Genomic DNA, 19,213 nt, shown 5'->3' on the forward strand with positions numbered 1-19,213 from the left:
GGCGACTGGGATGACCCCAGGGATTTTGGCCCTAGGCACTGGAAGCAAGGAGATCCAGAACAACCGCTGTCTGGCTGGTGTGTGATCTCCAATTTATTTAATGCACATGTTCTAATCCTTGGTCGTAATTTCCACGTGTGCAATACAGACTCCTGAACCAAAACAGTCATTTATAGTTTGATTAGCATTTGCAAGGAGCCTTAGTAGGCAATATACGGATTTTCAGTTGTTACCATGTTTTGAAGTGTCAAGAGCTGAGTAACGTGTACTCAGAAGAGCAGGTTAAAAAGGGCTTCTTTCAATGTTTAAAAGGAACACCGGCCCAAGCGCTGAGCTTCCTCAAAGTTGCCTGGCCAGGGAATGCATCCGCTGGGCGGGGACCAGGACAGGCCTGGGCTCCAGAGGGGCCATGGTGTCCATCACACCGGCTGGGCTCATGGGGCACAAGCAGGCTTACATAATGGCACTCTGGCGTTTTCACTTCACAGCATGTGTGGTTGGCGACAGAGTCCTAAAGACAGCACTGTCAAACCGGGCTTGGGGCATCCTCTGGACACAGGGTACTCGCCCCGCGGGTAGGATCTCTGTGGAATCCGGCCACCACTGTGCCAGCTGCGAGCCCAGACACCCAAGCACGTGGGCCGCTGCTCTGATAGGCAGCACTGCCAAGCCTGCCTGGGGAAATCACGCCAGTGAGCTAACTGCAAAGTTTTAACTTCATTCTAAGCATAGGAAATCATTTTTAAAACGAAACAAAAATGCCTATGAGGAGATTCTCCTAGGAGGGTTCCGCTCTGTCCAGGGCGGCGGCTTAGCGGGCAGCGCCGCCCGGGCCGCTGGTGAGTGACCGCTCCTCCCGGAGGACGCCGGCGAGCACGTGGGCGGGCACGCGTGACCACAGCGCTACCGGCTGCACACGGACCCCGGAGGATGGACGGCAGGAAGCCTGGGGGCACTTTTGTCCTTCTCCTGGGAGAGCGGCCAGACAGTGGTCCGTGCTGCCTTGGCTCCCTGGTACCGCGAGCCGGCGGTCCCTGGGTCAGGCCTGGGGCTGGATCCCCGGCCTTGCCGGGCGGCGCGGAAACAGCCACCCAGCTGCGGCGGCGGCGTCTCATCTCTGCGCACGCGCAGCGCGACCGGGCGGCTGCCGGGACCCCGGCCCCAGCGCGCATGTCTCCAGGCCTCGGCCTGCTAGCGACGGCGGGAGGTGGGGCCGGCGGAGGAAGTCGCGGCGAAGGCGGCGCAGCAGCCCCCTCACTTCTTCCGCGCCACACTGCAGCCAAGTCTAGTCTAGAAAGACCCACGCCACCGCCGCCGCCGCCGCCCCTTCAGCCCCTCCCAGTCGCGTCTCCTTCCGACGCGGTGCCCTCCTCACCCGCACGGGGGAGCGTCCCAGTGCGCAAGCGCGGTAACCAAGGCGGCGGTGTCTAGTGAGGATTTGAAATCAGCCGCGCGTGCGCACTGACGTCCCGGCCCCGGCGAGGGAGGCCGCGCTTCCTCCCCGCCCCGCTCCCTCCCCGCCCCTCATTGGAGCGGAGGCGGCGGCGCCCCCTCCTTCCCCCGCGCCCTGTCGCCGCCGAGAGTGTCTTTTCGCCGCCGCCACCACCGCTGCAGGAGCACGGAGCGAGCGGTGCGAGCGTGACCGAGGGCCCGGCGCACGGCGGCGGCCCTCCCGCGGGTCCCGGGCCGCGCGGCGCCTGGGCCCGCCCCCTCGGCCCGGCCGCCCGCCCCTCTCCGATGGCCTCTCCCCCCGGCCCGAGTGGAACGCCGCCGCCGCCGCGGCCCCCGCGCCCGCCCCGCGCCGCGTGAAGGGAGCCCGACAGGCCCGAGCCGCCCGCCGCGGCCTGCCCCGGGCCCGCCCCGCGCCGGGACCCCGACGGGAGCCGCCGCCGCTGCCGCGAGCCGGCCGGAGCCGCGAGCGCAGGCCCGCGCGCCCGTCAGCCCGTCCGCCCGCGGCCCGTCCGTCCGTCCGTCCGTGCGCGGCGCGGCCGGGGCTCGGGGCGCGGCGGGGGCGGGGCCGCGGCGGGGCGGGCGGGCGCGCGGGCCCGCGGGGCGGCGCGTGGATGGATCCGCGCGTGGCCTGGATCCAGCCCGAGCAGAAGGGGCCGGCCAATGCCCTGTGGATGCAGATCTGGGAGACCTCGCAGGGCGTGGGCCGCGGCGGGTCGGGCTTCGCGTCCTACTTCTGCCTCAACTCGCCCGCGCTGGACACGGCGGTCGCGGCGGGGGCGGCGGGGCTGGGCGGCGGCGGCGGCAGCGGCGGCCTGGCGGGGCCCGCGCTTCCCGCCGCGTCGCCCCCGCCGCCCGCGCCCGGCCCCGCCGCGCTGCCCCCCGCGCTGCTGACGGCGCTCGGGCCCGCGGCCGAGGGCGCCCGGCGGTTGCACAAGTCGCCGTCGCTGTCGTCGTCGTCGTCGTCCTCGTCCAACGCCGAGTCGGGCACCGAGAGCCCCGGTTGCTCGTCGTCGTCCTCGAGCAGCGCCTCGCTCGGCCGGGCGGGCGGCGGCCGCGGCGGCGCCTTCTTCCACTTCGCCGACGGCCCGCCGAGCGCCCCCGGCGCGGCCAACGGGCACCCTGGGCCGCGCGGCCCCGCGCCCGCCGGCTCCCCGCCGCAGCACCAGTTCCACCCGGGCCGCCGGAAACGCGAGAACAAGGCCAGCACCTACGGCCTCAACTACCTGCTGTCTGGCAGCCGTGCGGCCGCGCTGAGCGGAGGGGGCGGCCCCGGGCCCCAGGCGCCGCGGCCCGGCACGCCTTGGAAGAGCCGCGCGTACAGCCCCGGCATCCAGGGGTGAGTGCGGGGCGCGCGGGGGGACGCCGGGTGCGATTCTGCGCCGGAAGGCTTCTCCTTGCACTGCACAGTAGATTCCTGTTGTAAAGGAGCGGCGATCTGCTGCTCGGATCCCCAGACGGACCGCGGGGGACGGGGGCCGCTGAGCCCGACTTGGGCCACCGGAAGGGGGTGTGGGATACTTCACCTTTTTCCCTCTCCCCAGACATGTTAGGGACGGACCCCTTGTCAAAGTGGAGCGCGGATGGGTGTGGAGCTTTATTTCAGCTGCAGACGGTTTTAGTATTGCCGGGAACTTGAATTGAGTTGAAGGCAAATACTCGTTAAATAATAACTTTTTTTTGAGAAAAATCTTTTTGGAAGATGATTCATTGTCTTTTTTTTTTTTTTTTAAATTAGTGATACAATTTAACCAACAGTGAATTTAGAAGTAATTTTTTTGGATGACGGCGTGTGTGTTATGATTCAATTTTATGCAGAAGTTAACATAAAAAGCATTTTTCTAGTTTTGAAAAAGTAGTTGATAGTCTTCAAAGAAGACAAAAACGTTTGTAGCACGTATTCTTTGGAAGATGCCATTTTTATTTTAAATATTTCCACGTTGGCCTAGAGAAAAGTTCTACTTAAGTTTAGTGCGGTTACACATGACAGGGCTGTTTAAAAAAACAAAACGTGGGCGTGGGAGTGTTGGTTGACGCAGTCCCAGGTGAGGTTGCTCAGGTGGGAATGCTACCTGCCCGGCCCTTTTGCCTTCCTGTGCTTTTCTGAGCATCTAGAAACAAAGCGTTTGTATGTAGATATTATGTCATTATTTCAAGACTTAAATCATAAACTTTCTTTGCAAGTTGTATGCTGATTTAAGAGCTGCATAAGGATTTTCCAGGGTACTAGGGTTTTTTGTTTTTTTGTTTTTAACAAATATTAGAGTTCTAATCCAGCGATTGCTAGGTTTTGAGATTACTTCTTAAAGTAACTCTTTTTTGTTGTAAGTCTGTTCATTCAGATTGGAAAATGGTTAAGTTGATACTACTTTAAAGCAAGTGAGATACATCCTAGGAGCTTCATGTCCTGTAATTTGTTTCACCTGGTTTGGGTTAGAAGTGTTACATTCTTAAATTCCCCGAAGCCCCAGTGTGCATTTCAGCCCCAGGTAGGAGCCACTCTCCTCCTGCTTCTCTGTCTCCAGCCCTTACTTGTCAAACTGTCCAAGAAAGGGTGGTATGGAGCGATTTCTTGATGGATAGCATCATACCCGAGTTCCTTGGTTGGGGGGTGGGGTGAGGCCTGCGGGTTTCCAGCCTGTCATGTCTCTGGAACTGACTCTGTGTCTTAGCACTAGGAAAATAGGAGGACATGTGGTCTTCACTGGTAGAGCATTTGGGGGTCCAAACGGTCCCAAGTCTTGCTTCTTCAGTGAGCTGTTGACAGTGGCGGCATCATGCCCCTTTGCAAATTACTTAGGCCCTGGAAGCTATTTCCTCTCCCCTAGGTTTCTAGAAAGCTTCAATACGTACGTTATTTATTTATTTTTACTTATTTACTTGAGAGAGGGAGAGAAACACACACCAGGAGTGGGATGGGGGAGGAGGAGCAGAGGGAGAGGGAGAAGCAGGATCCCCGCTGAGCAGGGAACCAGAATGGGACTTGATCCCAGGACTCTGGGATCTGGACCTGAGCTGAAGGCAGATGCTTAACTGAGTGAGCCACCCAGGTGCCCCTGCTGGTTCTTTTATTAATAAATGAGCCCACCAAATACGAGGTTCTTTGCTAGGACCTGAGGTAGTAGTTGGCCTGGAAGATGCCTGTCTCTTGATCCTGCCTCTGAACCCTGGCCTCCATCTGCGTGCCCCTGCGCAGCGCACGCTAGCACAGTGTGTAGGTCTTCTCTCCTCCTTGTCTGTCTCCCCCATCTAGTCTTTGATCAGATCTCTTTACCCTCCCGCAGCATGTCACTGCTCTCGGAGATTGCTCCAGCGGCCAGTGGTCCTCGAACACTGTTGCCGGCCTCTGGGCCTCTCCCAGAGCGGCCAGTGGGAGAATCTCCTCCGTCAGCAGGTTTGGTTAGGTCTGTCCCCTTTAGATCGCCGTGATGGCATCTCTGCGGTCCTCCTGGGGTTAAAGACTGCAGCCGGAGACTGAGCCTGCCTCCTGGGCGCTGCTGCTCTGGGCCCTGCCTGGGGGCCTACTGCGGGTCCTACCCTGCCCCCCCTGCTGGCCTGTGAGGTTTCTGCTCAGAGGCCGTGTGGAGGGTTGAAGAGTAGCTTCTGAAGCAGCCCATCCAGGAGTTCCCCGTTTTAACCTACCTGAATAGGAGCCGGTGCAGTCCTGCTCTTGGTGATGCTCTTTCTTTTCTCCTTGGCTGCCTCTGTGGCTGAGGTGTACGACTCGGGGTCTCTCCACTTACTGCCATCTCTGCCTAGAGGAGGAGCCTGCTAGGACTGCCGGCCATGTGTCTGGAAGGGTGGGGTGCCCCATCTTGGTTTGCTACGCAGAATGCTTCTAGCAGGCCACCATTGGCGGGGGGGCGGGCACTGAGCAGAGGAGCAGGAAGTCAGAGAAGCCCTTGAGCTGTGGAGGTATGCCTGTGGTCAGAGGAGGGAGCTGTTCCTCATGGTCCTGCCCATGGCGGGCCGCTGGGCTTATGGCAGCTAACTTTTTGGTATCAAGAAATAAGTCTGTCTAGAACTCGCCGCCAGCCACCAGCTTACTCAGGGTGATGAGGAAGGCCACTGCCACGTGTTTCATCTATAGCTCAGAAGGGGAAAGAACTGTGATGGGAGAGCCCTTGACCTGGTCAGTAGAAAGGAGCCTTGTTGATGAGTAGTGGCTCAGACTTACTGTGTAGGCCCAGGACAGGTGTTTCTGGAAGGACCACGTCTGTAGTCCTCAAGAAAGCTTGAGCCATCGGCCGATGCTGCGGGAGGCTGGGTAGCATCAGCGCAAGCCAGTCGGGCGTTTGCGTGGTGGCCCGTGGAGCAGGCTGCGCTGTCTGCTCTTTTCTGGGGTGGAGGGCTTTGCCCTTCGAAACTGTACTGGTGGCCTGGCCTCACAGTGTTGCCGGTCTGCTTCCACCCTTGAGGAGGTGACGAAGCCAGGGGAGGCAGACAGGGATCCGAACGGGAACCCTCGGAGCAGGGAAAGGGAAGCACTTGTCTTGGAGCAGCTGTTCTGTGTTTCCGTTGAACTCAAACTTTTGTTTTGGGAACGGTGTGGAATGTGCTCTCTCCTCTCTACCTGGGCTTCTGATTTAGGGATGTGGGCAGGTGTGGACGGGCTCCTGGGCCCTGCACTTCCCAGCCTCCGGCCCTTGTCACCTTCTCATGTCCTCACCTCCACTCCCTGGCCCAGCGAGTTGTTACTTTGCCCTGGTCAGTGCTGCCAGCTTCAGAAACCTCATGAGCCTCAAGGCAAAGAAAAGTCCCAGGTGGGGGTGGGGGGAGCTTGCACCCCAAGTGTGTTGCTGCATCCTTACTGGTGCCCTGTAGAGCCCCGGGAGGAGCGTAATGAGACGAGGGAAGGCCCCTGGCCTCTGGTGGGCCCCTGCAGGCCAGGCCCTGACCAGGCTTCAGTGTGGGCTTTGGCCATCTGTGCGTCGTCCTCTCTGGTGTGCCTGAGTGTGAAATGGTCATGGAGCGTCCTTCCTGCAGGGCTTTTAACAGTGTTTATTTTTTGACATCTTCTGTTCACTCAAAATTCAGTTCTTCATCTGATGTTGGTGAGAAATGGACCCATGTCATTCGTAGGATGGTGACCCCGCAGGACTCCATGTGTGTTTCCTTCACTCTGTTTGGAGAGGCTGAGCCTGGAGGAGGATTCAGGAGGCTTCAGGATGCCTCCTCTCCCTCTGTGCTTGCAGCCTGACTTGGCACTACGTAAAGTAGCGTGCAGGTGACCCCCTCCTGCAATGTGTCCTTCTGGGGACCCAGTGGGAGGGCGCAGGTGAAAGCCCAGCAGGGCCCATGGCAGACGACAGCATTGTCACTCCTGTTGCGTCCTTTCCGTCCCATATCCGCCTGCACACATGGGACACATGGGAGAGGTTAGAATGAGACCCGCCCCGCAAGGTGACAGTGGCACGCACAGGCTTCATTTTCTCAGTGTTCATCATCTGCGACCACTGGGTATGAGGTCGTGCCTGGAAGCCGTGCCCGCATTGCTGCTGCGCTGAGCATGTGCAATGAGCTCCTCCTCAGAGGTTCCAACCCCCTTAGTAACAGTGTCGCTTGTTCCCACCCGGTATACCTTGGCCTGTCACTGCAAAGTGAGATCGAAAATCCAGGGCTGCCTGCGGGCTGGGATGAAGTTGGGGAGAGTTGGCCTGGTTGCCGGTAAGTGAAGAGTCGCAATGAGGACTGCCGACCCTCGGAGAAGGGCTGGACGGACGCCCTGGAAAGGATTGCGGTATGAAACAGGCTGGAGGAGTCCTGGGGGAAGGCAGAGACCTCGAAAGTTTTTTGCAGAAAACGACTTTGGTAACGCCCATGCTGCCGCAGTCGCCGCTGGCGGACCCCGCGCTGCCGGGCTGCCCGGCGCTTGTGAGGGAGGAGCTTAACGCGGCAATGCTGTTGGCTTCTCAGCAGTAGCGCGGGTGTGATGAGCACTTGGGAAAATAATTTTTAAGTAAATGTTTTAAAGTGTCCATTTTTCATAACTTTGGGATTTTTCAAGGTAAAGCCTCAGACTTCCTTTGGTCACTATTTAATAAGAAATCTTGTTTCCCATTGTAAACGGAATCGTGTACGTCTGATGGGAGGAGGCATCATGGTTATCCTGGGAAATGAGGACTTCCTGTGCATTGGTTTAGGACCTGTGTTTTAAGTTACGGAATGAAAGAAGCTATTAAAAAGCAAGACGGGGGCACCTGAGGGGCTCAATGGGTTAAAGCCTCTGCCTTCGGCTCAGGTCATGATCTCAGGGTCCTGGGATTGAGCCCTGAATCGGGCTCTCTGCTCCGCAGGGACACTGCTTCCATCTCTCTCTCTCTCTCTCTCTCTGCCTGCCTGCCTATTTGTCATCTCTGTCAAATAAATAAATAAAGTCTTTAAAACAAACAAACCAAGACAGAGCAAACAGCAGCCTGTGATGTTGAAGTTGAGAAAAGCTGTGTTGCCGCTGCACCTGGGCGCAGGCTGACAGGTGAGGGGGCGCGGTGTCCTGCTCACGGGGTCTCGAGAAGACTGCTGCTGGCCGTGGCTCTGGAGAGGCCCCTCCGGACTCTGTGGTCTGAAGGCTGCTGGGTGAGTGTGGCACCGGCGTAAAGGCAGATGGGTGACCTTGGTGACTGAGACAGTTGCCCGAGATGCCTGTCCCCCATGCCAGTCTGTGTCCCAGGTGAGGTGGTCAGGGGTGCATCTTCTTACAGTGCGGGATTTGCACCGCAAATTAAATGGCTTACTCCAGGGTTTCCATGCCGCAGTTGTTCTTTGTGGCTGTGTGACGAATGAGCATAAACTTAGCAGCTTAAACCAATACTCCTTTACTGTCTCATGGACTCTGTGTGTCAGAGGTTGGGACAGCTGGGTTGGCTTCCCGCTCAGGCTCTCACCAGGGTGCAGGCACGGTGTTGGCTGCTGCGTTCCTGACTGGAGCCCAGGCTCCTCTTGCACACTGCTGGCGAATTCATTTCCTTGCTGTTGCAGGACTTAGGTCCCCTTTCTTTGCTAGCTGCCAGTTGGGGGACTGTCTCAGCATCTAAAGCCATCTTTGCCTTCCTTGACTTGTGGTCCCCCCATCTGCACATTGGCGACAGAGCTTTGACTGTCTCTGGCCACCCCTCTGCCAGCTGGCGGAAGCCCTCTGCCTGAAGGGCTTGTGTGTTTGCGTCAGGCCCTTTCAGGTAGTTGTCTATCTTAAGGGCATGTGGTGATGATTTTGTCTCAGCCACGGGTTCTGAGGCTTGGGGCATGGGGTCTTCTTCTGGAGGCTTCCTTCCATGCCTGAAGGCATGCTCCTGTAGGTAGACTAAACCATGTGGTTGTCTTTTCCAGCACTTCTCTCCCTCGACTGGACTCCAGCCCGCTGTGATGACTCTGGTAGATTGTTGTCTGTCCTCTGGCTTGGTCGTCACGACGGAACTCAGGCAACCAGAGAGACTAGCTCTCGGGACCTTTCTGTGCTTGTCTCCTATGTCACCTAAGAGAAGTGTATGTGAAAGCCATGTGAACGAGTACGTGAGAACTACAGCAGTTGAAAAGTCCTGTTCCTGAGGCCCCCTGCACTGGGCAGCTTGGGAAAGCTGTTATTCCTTTCGGGGGCTGGGGGGGCGGGTAGGGGGTCGGCGGGGATGCGACATGATTCACTCATGTTGCCTCTGGAATTTAGGTCTAAGCACATGGCAGACCATGTTTGCTTTGCATAAGACCCCACACCGCGTGTACAGCAGCCCAAGTTAATGGGAGTGGTCGCCTCCCCCTCCACGGGCTGTGACCCTTGCTTCAGAGCAAGCACACTCCCTCGCAGTTCTTCCCTGGCCCCTTCCTGTGGAGTGACCGCCGCTCTTACACAGCTGACCATCGACCGCTGGTCTTCCGCTTCCCCTTGGGGAGGAGGGGCCGTGTCTTAGCTGCATTCCCAGGGCCAAGTGGGTGCTGCTGGCCAGCTCTGCATCAGGCTCTGATGAATGGTGAGCACGCGTGACAGGGTCTGGCCGCTTCCATGAACAAGTGCGTGCTGGCCGCTTAGGTGGTTTGGGTCAGATGCTGAAGGTAACGGTGTTGTCTTAGAATTTTTGAAGATTTGATTGCCAACTCTGAAGTTACTTAAGTGCAGAATATTAAAGTAAAATTGATTGTAGTTTTTCTGTTTATCTTCCCAAAGAGTGTGGTTAAACCACTTTTATACCTTACAGTGTAGAACTCAAAAGCAGAAAGCTTTCCAACAGTTCTGTGTTTGAAAGTATGAAGATACATTGCTTGTCCCTCAGCCACCTGCTGAGTGTCCTGGGATCAGGTTGGGCATGGCCTGAGCTCTGGGGCGTGTGCTCCGTGCCCCAGCAGCAAGGAGGAGACGCTGGCTCTCCCTCCTGGCATAGCGGTTTCTGCGCAGGGGTCTGTCTCCAGGCTGATGGGGCGGGCTCCGTGGGAGTGTCTCCGAGGTTCCCATTGGCAGAGAATGTCTTTCATTGTCAGCGATGTGCCTTTTTATTGTGGGTTTGTGCTCTTTTTCATTCCCAGATCAGCTGCTCTGTAGAACCATTTAGGTCCTCCTGTGGTTTAAGATTGGAGTTAATTTCCTAAGTGATAACGTGGATGTAGGTGGTTTCTATCTTTCCGTATTTGAGAGAGATTTCAGATCGTTATGTTTCTGGAATCCGGTGGATCTGAAGCCATGGCTGGGATGCAGGAGTGGAAGGGAAATGAAAAATCAAATCTTTCCGTTTTTTGCTCGGAGCCCTTCGGCTGCGATCTGCACGTGGCCTTGAGCTCCCTTGGTTCTCCTGCGCTCTGCACCCCTGTAGCCTCATGCACGGGCCTGGTGTTGACTGATTTCATGCTGGGTCCTGACTTCTGCGCCTCAGTTTCCCCACCCGGGAGGCGACGTCTACGACATCCCCCTGGCAGGATGTGCTAAACAGAGGAGACTTGGAAGTGCCATGTGAATTGTGATGTGGAGAGCTGAGAAGGCCACTCCTTTCCTTCCCTTTTCTCCTCTCTTCTCTGAGGAAATTGAAACCAAAAATTAGGCGGGGCTCGTTGCCAACTGGACAGAAAAAGCCTTTTGCTCCAGGTTTGAAAATACAAGTTTCCCTCTCAGGCCTGAGCTTTTCTCAGAGAAGCTGCTAAAGCCCGAAGGTCTGAGTCTTCAGGGACCCACGCGGTGTCATGGAGACGCTTCTCCCTTGGAGTCAAGGCGTTTTTTTCTGATTTTAAAAATTTAAACAGTGCCTGAGTAACATGTTCTGTAGGTCTTAAATTAAGCGTCTTTCCAGATCTTTCCGGGCACTGCTCTGGTATCGGCTGTGCGGCTTCATGCGACCGGTGGCAGGCGGTTTAGGATTTCGGGTTCTGTGCGCGTAGTAGGAGTGCATGCTCTTTCTCTGAGCGCTTTGCAGCCTCTGGCTTGGCCTCTGTGGACGGTGGGACGGGGCGCTGTGGCGCGCTCCGTGAGGGCGGCCGGCCCGGGTTTTGTGCAGCCCGAGCAGTCGCTGCTGGCCCCGTGTGGCCCTGGAGCTCTTGCTGTGCGCCTGACGCAGCTGTGGAACTGAATCTTAATTGCATTCGTCTTAATGAACACTTAAGTAGTCTAATGACTTCTGACAGTGCCGACCTAGAGTAGCTTTAGACTCTCTTTACTGCAAACTCAGTATTTGGTCCGGTAACTGCTGCCTAAATGAATCCGAACTGCAACAGCCGCGGAAGCCATGGGGCTCAGCGAGCCACCCCTGGAAAGCTCTAGAACTGGTGTTTCTGAGTTTCCGGTGGGACTCCTTCTCAAAGGGCCACCGTTTCAGTAGCACACGCAGCATGGTCTCGGTCACGCAGAGTGCCACGAGGAACAACTCGGTCCGGCGGGGGGGGGGGGGGGGGGGGCAGCGCTCCTGCCCGCCCGCTGGTGCCCTGCCCGGAGCCTCCGCTCTTCTCTGGCTCGCGGGGCAGCCGCGGCTCCCTGAGCAGGGGCTCCGCGGGGCTGGGCTCTCGGCCGGCTTGCGGGAGGGTCGGGCGTTCTCCGAGCAGGCCTGGGAGATGGGTACCACAGACAGAAGGCTGAAGCCTGGCCGGGCCGACATCCTCCCAGCGCTGACGGCAGGGCGCCGGCCTGCTGGGGGAAGGGGACCTGTTCAGGACGCGGGAGGGGGCGGCAGTTCGCCCTGCGAAGCCAGCCTCCTTGTGTCTGTAAGGGGACATTTGCTGTTTTGCTTTTCTGGAGAGAGAGAGCGGATCGAGGGAGAGGGAGAACCGAGCTCCTCCTGGGGGCACCTGGAGTCAGATGGCAGATGATGAAGATGCCGGAGGGGGGCTTGGGGGAGCTTTGTGGGGGAGGGGCTGCGGGGCCGAAGCCGTCCTGCTGCTCCGGTTCGCTGAAGGGCCTGCTTTCCGCAGACCGTCCCGGACTGTGGGCGGGCAGGGCTCCTCCCGTCTGGATTTTTCTGGCAAGTTGTATCTAGGAAGAGTGGAGCAGTTGGTGAGTTGCCGTTTCAACTGAAGACTGTGGAAAGCCGGAAGCAGGACGGGTGAGCGTCTGTTGCCTGCCTCCTCCCATTTTTTCTCATCAATGATTCGGTTTAAAGAGAGTCCGCTTCAGTAGACGGAGCGTCTCCCCGAGTGGCAGCCAGGCAGCAGGAGAGCTGCAGGCCCCAGCGGGCGCGCGGGGCAGGGAGCCCGAACACGTCACCGCCGCCCCCCCAGGAGGGAACAGGTGTGCTGGGATCAAGAGCAGGACGCAGGGACGTGGCGACCCGGCAGAGGTGGCAGCCTGCGTGCAGCACGCTGGAGTTTTTCGGGCATTAGCATCTTCTCTAAACTGAAGCAGTCCGAGTTTTAAAAATGGAAGGAGAAGGCTGAAGAGATGGCCGGCATGTGAAAGAGGACGCACACCTTCCACGGCGGTGCCCCGCGGAGGTCCTCGAGTACCGCGTGAGTCAGCTCGGGGACGGAAGCGCACGGTGAACCCGGCGGGAGCGTTTGCGGCCCCGTCAGAGGCTGGCGCACGGGAGACTGAGCAGCCCTCCACGCCTGCGCGGCAGAAGCAAGCGCGTGGGATGGGGACCGAACTCCAGAGAATTGGGGCCTGTGCGAACTGCCCCAGGTTAAGGTTTGGGATGAACTGAAACAAAACTGTTAAGAGTAAAAATGGGCTTTCTGGAGGGCTTTTGGGGTAGGACCATCGGAAGTGAGCGGCTTGTGGTTGGGGAAGAGGCCCGGTGTTCTCCGGCCTTCCTGCGCAGGTGCTGCCTCTGCCTCTCCTTCGCTCCCTCCAAGCGAGTGGTCTTCAGCTTTTGTCACTGCTGTCACACATGTGTGCTGTGTCACTGTCACTCATCATCGGGACCCGTAGAGCCCACAGCCCTTCATGCCGCGCCACCCTCCGCCCTCCCGGGTGCGGGGCAGGGGCGCGGCTCAGAGCCCAGGGGCCGGCTAGCTCGCACAGCAGGTCAGTGAGGCACTGGCTTTGGATCCCAGGCAGTCTGAGGCCACAGCATTTCTTCTTAACCACTAGGAGTGCAGAGCAGAGAGGGGGTTGTTCAGAGAGGTCTTGTACTAGCAAGAAAAGAAAGACACTGAACCCCAGTCTCTGGGTAGAGACAGGACCTCTCAGGTTGCAGAGAGCATCTTGAAGCTCTGCCCAGGCTCTGTACCGTGCGTCCCAGTCTCCCCAGGAGGAGTCGAAAGTATTTTCTCGCACACCGGGCCTGTGATCTGGTGCTGTCCCCTGCCTTGCAAGGGTGACTCCTTTAAGTGGTCAGTGACACACGCCGCCACCGTGCGCGATGCCGAGCCTCCTAACAACAACAGTTCTGTCTGCTGACTGCTTCAGTGAGAGGTGGCACCTAAGAGTGTTTTCTGCTGACTTTTAAATGATTATTTTTATTAAGTGGATTTGTGTGTGTGTGTGTTTAAAACAAGAAGCTTAAAAATCATGGGGTCCACCCCCCAGCAATAACCAAAATACAATTAGGTGACTGCCACTGTAGACCTCTCCCTTTAAGCCCATGGTGGACAGACACATGGATTGATCAACGGAAATACTTCCATTATGGTTTCTGTTCTCTTTAAACACAGTTTACTGAATTTTTGATTTTGCTTGAAAGTGAAAATAATGTGGAACCTCTCAGATGGAAATACTAGTTTCTAGGAGGTATTGCCGAGACCAAGAGCATAAATGATGAGGGGCGCCTGGGTGGCTCAGTTGGTTAAGTGACTAACTCTTGGTTTCAGCTCAGGTCATGATCTCAAGGTCACGAGATTGAGCCCCATGTCCTGCTTTCCTCTGGGTGTGGAGTCTGCTTGAGATTCTCTTTCCCTCTGCCCCCCCCCCCCCCCCTTAAAAATGATGAAAACCTTAAGTGGCTGAGTGCAAAAAAATCAAAGGAGAAGCTTTGATGACATCATACCTGTTTGCTTACTGCTACGTGGCGTACAGCCGTTGTTAGTCCTTGCCGCAGACTGAGTCGCGTCCCCCCAAATTCGTATGTTGAAGCCCCAGACCCCAGTGTGATGATACTTGGGGAAGGGGCCCTTGGGAGGTGATTAGGGTTAGATGAGGTCACAAAGGCAGGGTCTCATCCTGGGATTAGTGTCTTTCTAAGAAGAGGCCAGATTGCTTGCTGGCTCTCAGCCCTGTTGCAGACGGAGTGAGAAGGCAGCCGTCTACAAGCCAGGAAGAGGGCTCTCACCGGAGCCTGACTGTGCCGGGCCCCTGATCTTGGACTTGTAGCCTCCAGAACTGTGAGAAATAAATGTCTGTTGTTGGATTTGCCCAGTCTGTGGTGTCCTGTTCCAGTGGCCTGAGCGAACTAAAATAGCCCTTTCATATATCTTTACTTCCTGATTTGCATTGAATTATTTTGTCACCAGGAGTTAGGCATTTGTATTTGTTCTGTAATTATAATCACTGCCATTTATTGAGCCTTTACTAAGTGCCAGGTCCTGTTCTGAGTACTTTGTCTGGATTCATTAAATCTTCATGACAACGCCGTGTGGAGGCCTGTCCGCGTGCTGCAAGGTCCGGTCGCTGGAAAGCAGCAGGGCCTCTGACCCCAGGCAGTCAGGGTTCCTAGTGACACCGCAGTCCTGCCCGGATGCGGGAGACCACAGTTTGCGGTGGGTGAGTCTCGGTTTTGTATTTACAGAGACGTCCTGCTCCCCACCAGCACTCTTCCCTGGACTCCTTCAGATTTCGGAGTTCTTTGCGTGGTCCCCATGTCTGGTGGGCTCCGTGGAGGGTGCGTCCTTGCTGGCAGAGCTCGCAGGAGCGGGGCCGTCTTCCTGGCCTGCGTGTGCTGGAATGAGCTTCGCAGGAGCAGACCGTGCTCCTCTGGCTGTGACCCTGGCCTTGCTCCCCGTGGCCCTGGCCCTGAGCTCGGCTGAGCGCCTGGGGCCCCGGCTCCCTCCCTGTGCTCATTCACCAGCTCTGCACAGGGAAGCCTGCGTCAGGATCTTTTTGTTGTGTGTGTTCAGTCAGGTCTTTAAAGAGAGCTGATTGGTGCCGCGTTCCCTGAGGCCTGCTGTGTGCCTCAATACCCGTCTCTTGGCCTCAGAATTGCTCTGTGTCTCTGGCTGTGGCTGTTTGGTGAAGGTGGTCCATGTTTGTTAATTTGTTAGTCGCCTTTTGGAAGCCGCCTTCTAGTCCACACGTGGCCCTTGGTGCAGCGTCTGGCTCAGTGTGGGCCCCCAGCATCTGTTTTGCCTGGAGCACAGCTTCCCTTCCCCCCCACAGAGCGGGCTGTGCCTTTGCTTGAGGTACACCGTCTCTTCCACGCGACTCTGCCGGGCCTTCTGGGCTCCTCTTCTGCTGGCTGGCAGCGCCTCTGTCCCTCCGGGGAGACCTTTTCCCCTTGGATGACTTGAATCATTTTCTTTTTCCTCTGTTCATCTTGTTGAACTAGGTTCTTGTTGCTCTGGCTCGCGGTGTGTGTCCTTAGCACGGTAGCTCCCCTGTGCCCTCATTCTGCTGATTGTCACCAGGGAACCCCGACATTACTGACACCTTCTGACCCAGGTTGCTTTTCTATAGAACAAGGCCCCTGAGCAGGTTTTTCCCGAACTTGGCATGTGTGTCTTCTTCGGTGCTGGGTGCTGGGAGCTGGTGGTGTTTCTGTCGTGTTCTGGGTTCCTCTCCTGTTTCTTTTTGTTTGCTGTGGCCTGTTCATGGGGTACTGCCAGGGCAGACCTCATAGTCTGTCTTTCTGCTGAGGTGATGTACGTGTGTTCCTGCTGTGCACCTTCCACCTCACTGACAAATTTCAGCTCAGCTACAGGCTTGAGAGGCTGGCCGTGTCCTGGGCTAGCTTTTCTGGGACCTGGCAGCCCTGTGGGGAGAGGGGACAGGCTTGGGGCAGTCGGCAGGCACCTTTGTCAGGGCCCGAGTCTTCCCGAAGGACTCCAGCTTTCTCAGGCCTCTTTGGTCCCCTTCTTCCTGGCCACTGGGTTTCTTCCGAAGCCTGGTACTCTTGTTTGTCCCACAGTTGGCCCAGGGTTGCTGCATTCCAGACTCAGGGTGCCTCTGTTCCCAAGGCCACACGGGCTTCTCCTGGTTCCCGAAGCCTCGCAAGCTCATCCTTGCTGTTGGGTCCGTGGCCGGCCCTTCCTTTTCCCAGCGTTCCCCGACCTGCGCGTCCAGCTGCTGCTTGCTGTTCCGTCCGGGTTCCATGCCGGCCCCTCACCACCCAACCCGAGGGAGCCACGGGCATGGCCACGGGCCACCGTGTGGCAGAGTGCGCTCTACGCCCTCTGGTTTATTTTGGCTATCGTTTCCCCTCTCCGTGCTGCCCTTGCTCCGCTCCCAGTTCAGAGCAAGGGCCTTAGTGGGTCGCGCTCACTGCTCTGTAGCCAGTGTCAGAATAGTAGGGCTGCGGGAAATCACCGGACAGAGGCGTCTGCTTTCCACGCTTCCGTATCGACTTAAACCTTTGGATCCGTTAAGTCCTTTCCTGTCCTTTCAGTTTTTGGCAGAGTTCCAGTACTGTTGTGCTTTTTCTTAAAAATTTTTTCTGGTCATCTTGGTGGGGCCTTGGGAGGTTGGTGAGTGCAATGTCTAGTTTGGACCCAGGAGAACTGGTGCAAATGACATTTCCTCCTCCCAACTCGTTGGCAACAAACCTGGCTGATGAATGACAGGTCAGTGCGTTGTGTCAGCTTTGCCTCTTCGGACTGTTAAGTTGAACTTAACTACGTACACGAATTGGATACAGTGAAGTGCGGCAGCTTCCTTCCAGTAGACCCCAGGTGCGCCGATGCGCTCGTGTCGGGGGCAGACCTGGCCCTCGGGGGCGCTGGCGTCCGGCAGGTGATGAGGGCCCGCTGTGCGCGTGTCTGCGGGCCACGCGGAACTGGACACAGGCTCCCTGGGTGCTTCACCGGTCTTGGTGATAATCACGTCCCCTGTCGGGCACTGGGACGACGTGTCCCGTTAGAACAGCAGCACCGGAAGTGAGACTCCTCGTATCTGGCCTCTGATACCTGCTGAGTGGTCAAGGCGAGTTAGGCAGCCCGTGGGAACGGAGCAGTGCGGGGAGGGGGCGGAGCGGGTGGGTTCGGGGTCTGCAGGAAGCCAACATGGCCAGGCGGCTATGGGGCCTGGAGGCTCCAGGGAGCGCCGGGAGCAGCGGGAGCCTTGCTGCCCTGCCTGAGCTCTTCATGCAAGACGCGCGCCGCTGGCAGGTGCTTTACCGGCCGCGCCTTCCGGAAAAGGGGAGGTGATGGTGCTTATGGGGATCGTGCTCAGTGACGTGTCGCACAGAGCTCGCAGAGAGCCGGCAGGTGGTAGCTGTCGGCTAATAAGAACAGTGATATGATACACTCAAAACGAGTGGTGGGCTTTTTCCCGGCGAGCCTAAGTGTAGCCTCCGAATCTTCGCTCAGCTGTGTGACTGCAGTGCCTGTGCGGAGAGTGGGCCCTCGGAGACGCCCGTCCGCAGCGCTTGCGGTGGTGCGGCCAGAGCACTGCGCTGCTTCAGACACACCCTCTTCCTCAGACAGGTCTCCTCCGGGTCGGTTCTAACGCATCTGCAGAGGATTTTCTGGGACCGTAGGGGCGGTGTTTCTAGAAACCCTGTCTGGTGGGGGGAGTGCTGCAGTTGGGAGTCCCTTCCGGAACCAGTGGCTTGGGTGGCTCTAGAGCCAGAGCCTGAGGGCTGAAGGGACCTGTAGCCTGCGGGATTTGACGCTGAGCAGTCCGTGGGGTCCCCTGGGCCTCCGCGGTGCCCGGCCTGGCTCACTCGTGGCCTGGGACGGAGCCAGAAGGAAATGCCCCTACTGGCGTGCCCCTAGTGGAGCGGCAGGAGACCAGAGAATGAACACAAGCACAGAGAGTTCTGCCCTGTGACCTTTGGAGGTGAAGTTGGTGTCAATTAACAAAGCCAGAGTAATGCTTTCTTTGGGAGGGGGTTATGATTATAAAAACAGTAATGTACTTATTGAAGAAGTTTGGAAAATACAGAAGAGAAATTACCCTTAATTTTCCTGCTGACATTTGAGCATATTTGCATGGTTTTTAATGCTACTCTAAATATAGTGCATAGATGTCCTCTTGTATTTGTTTAAATCTGATTCAAGATAAGTGGTTCCTCTGGTCATTGAAAAGCTCTTTTAAACAATTTAAAAATATTACATGGATGTACATGATTCTCTAAATAAAGTTCTATTTACAACTTTCCACTCTTTATAAAGGGACCCACAGTGAGTTTCTGCACATTTCTATACGTTGGGTCACCCGAGTGTGGCTTGAGCTTTCACAGCTCTGGGTCCGAGTTTTGGCGGCATGATACTGGCTGGTTATCATCTGCCTAATGAATACTTAGTTTTCTCATCTGTAATACGGAGACAGTAGTATTTGCTTTGAAGACTGTTTGGGAGGCTCTGATGAAAATGCCGCTGATGTGGACGGTGCTGGCCGGCGTTGCCCAGAACGCTAACGTTTTCAGACTCTTACTAATCTTCCTCACAGGATCTTCCCAGCTCACTTTCCCAGTGAAAAGGGCTCTCTGGAAAGATGACAGAACATACAGCTATTTTCATTTCAAAACTGATGCAGCTAGTTAAGCTGGTGAGCAAGGCTGGGGACCCTGGCTTTTTGACATAGCCACGTGGTTCCCTCTGAGTCCCCTGCAGGTGGCTGCAGTAGTTGCTGATTATGCTGTGGCTGCCTTGCGTGGCTTGGGGCAGGTGGCCTGCACCAGGGCAGGAGAAAGCAGCACAGTGTAGTGCCATTTTGGCCTCTCCCTGCCCCCTAAGCAGCTCTCCTGGCTGTGAGCTCCTCCAGAGGCTTGAAGGCCCTGGATTGCATTGTGGGCTCTCTAGGGCACCAGAGTCAGGAGACTGAGTCCTTTGGTCATTTTTGCCCCATGATGGGTTATGGACGTGCTAAGCAAGTGGTTTTTCTCCAGCTGGTCCTTGCAGCATGGGGTGGTGTGGAGGCTTATAGTGCAAAATGGTTCAGAGTAGTACTGACCCTCTGCGGGACTGTTGACTCAGGTTGTGAAATGCTGGGTTAGCTTCAGTCCGGTCTGTAGGTGCTCCCAGGTGCTTTACCAGAGTTTCTCTAGAAGCCATGTCTGAACATCCTTTCTACCAGCGACAGGTAGATTGAGAAGAAATGGTTAAATTAAGAAAGTTTGTCATAGCTTAAGTATAAGCTTGTGGTATCTGAGTTTTTGCTCTCTGTTCTGAGGGGAAGAGAAGACGGCTGTGGTTCTCTGGCTTCTGGGTGGCCCCAGGGCCTTTCTTGCACTTGCAGTGTGCTTGGGTTTCCTTGGCTAAGGCAGAAGAG

The 19,213-nt window shown here is 56.8% G+C and overlaps 1 protein-coding gene across 2 annotated transcripts in view; it reads left to right on the forward strand.

Moving 5' to 3' along the window:
- Nucleotides 1-2,324: 2,324 nt before the first annotated feature.
- Nucleotides 2,325-19,213, forward strand: part of LOC111153390 (poly(A) RNA polymerase D7, non-canonical) — a 43,956-nt gene continuing 27,067 nt past the window's right edge. Inside the window, exon 1 of one of the 2 annotated variants that reach the window (XM_022512388.1) lies at nt 2,325-2,788. The gene's annotated coding sequence lies outside the window, so the exon portion shown is untranslated. The remainder of the gene's footprint in view (nt 2,789-19,213) is intronic. The other variant, XM_022512387.1, reaches the window with a different exon arrangement.

The sequence above is a fragment of the Enhydra lutris genome, unplaced genomic scaffold, assembly GCF_002288905.1.
Source record: "Enhydra lutris kenyoni isolate GAN:26980312 unplaced genomic scaffold, ASM228890v2 scaffoldscaffold32, whole genome shotgun sequence".
In the NCBI taxonomy this organism is placed as follows: Eukaryota; Metazoa; Chordata; class Mammalia; order Carnivora; family Mustelidae; genus Enhydra; species Enhydra lutris.